We start from the raw sequence: 682 nt of genomic DNA, 5'->3' as shown, positions 1-682 counted from the left end.
TATGAACCTCACAGCTTTATAATTTGCAATATCTGCAAACCATGGAGCTTCCTGAATGGCAAAGAGTTTCTCATCTGGGAAGGTCTCAGAGATCTCAGTAGAAGGGAGGGACGCCCCAGCTACTGGTTCTATTCGGGACAGATGATCAGCCACTTGGTTCTCTGTCCCTTTTCTGTCTCTTATTTCTATATCAAACTCTTGCAGAAGCAACACCCATCTTATAAGCCTGGGTGTTGAATCCTGCTTTGTGAGTAAGTATTTAAGAGCAGCATGGTCAGTGTACACAATCACTATGGATCCCACTAGATAGGATCTAAACTTGTCAATGGCATAGACCACTGCAAGTAACTATTTTTCTGTGGTTGTGTAATTCTTCTGTGCATCATTTAGAACACGGCTGGCATAATAAATGACGTGCAGAAGCTTGTTATGCCTCTGTCCCAACACTGCACCAATGGCATGGCCACTGGCATCACACATTAGTTCAAATGGCAATGTCCAGTCTGGTGCAGAGATGACTGGTGCTGTGACCAGCTTGGCTTTCAGGGTCTCAAATGCCTGTAGACACTGTGTATCAAACACAAATGGTGTGTCAGCAGCTAGCAGGTTGCTCAAAGGCTTTGCAATTTTCGAAAAATCCTTTATAAACCTTCTGTAGAATCCTGCATGCCCCAGAAAGCTT

This window comes from Arachis duranensis, chromosome 3, assembly GCF_000817695.3.
Source record: "Arachis duranensis cultivar V14167 chromosome 3, aradu.V14167.gnm2.J7QH, whole genome shotgun sequence".
NCBI classification, from domain to species: Eukaryota; Viridiplantae; Streptophyta; class Magnoliopsida; order Fabales; family Fabaceae; genus Arachis; species Arachis duranensis.
Note: the sequence above shows the minus strand (reverse complement) of the source record.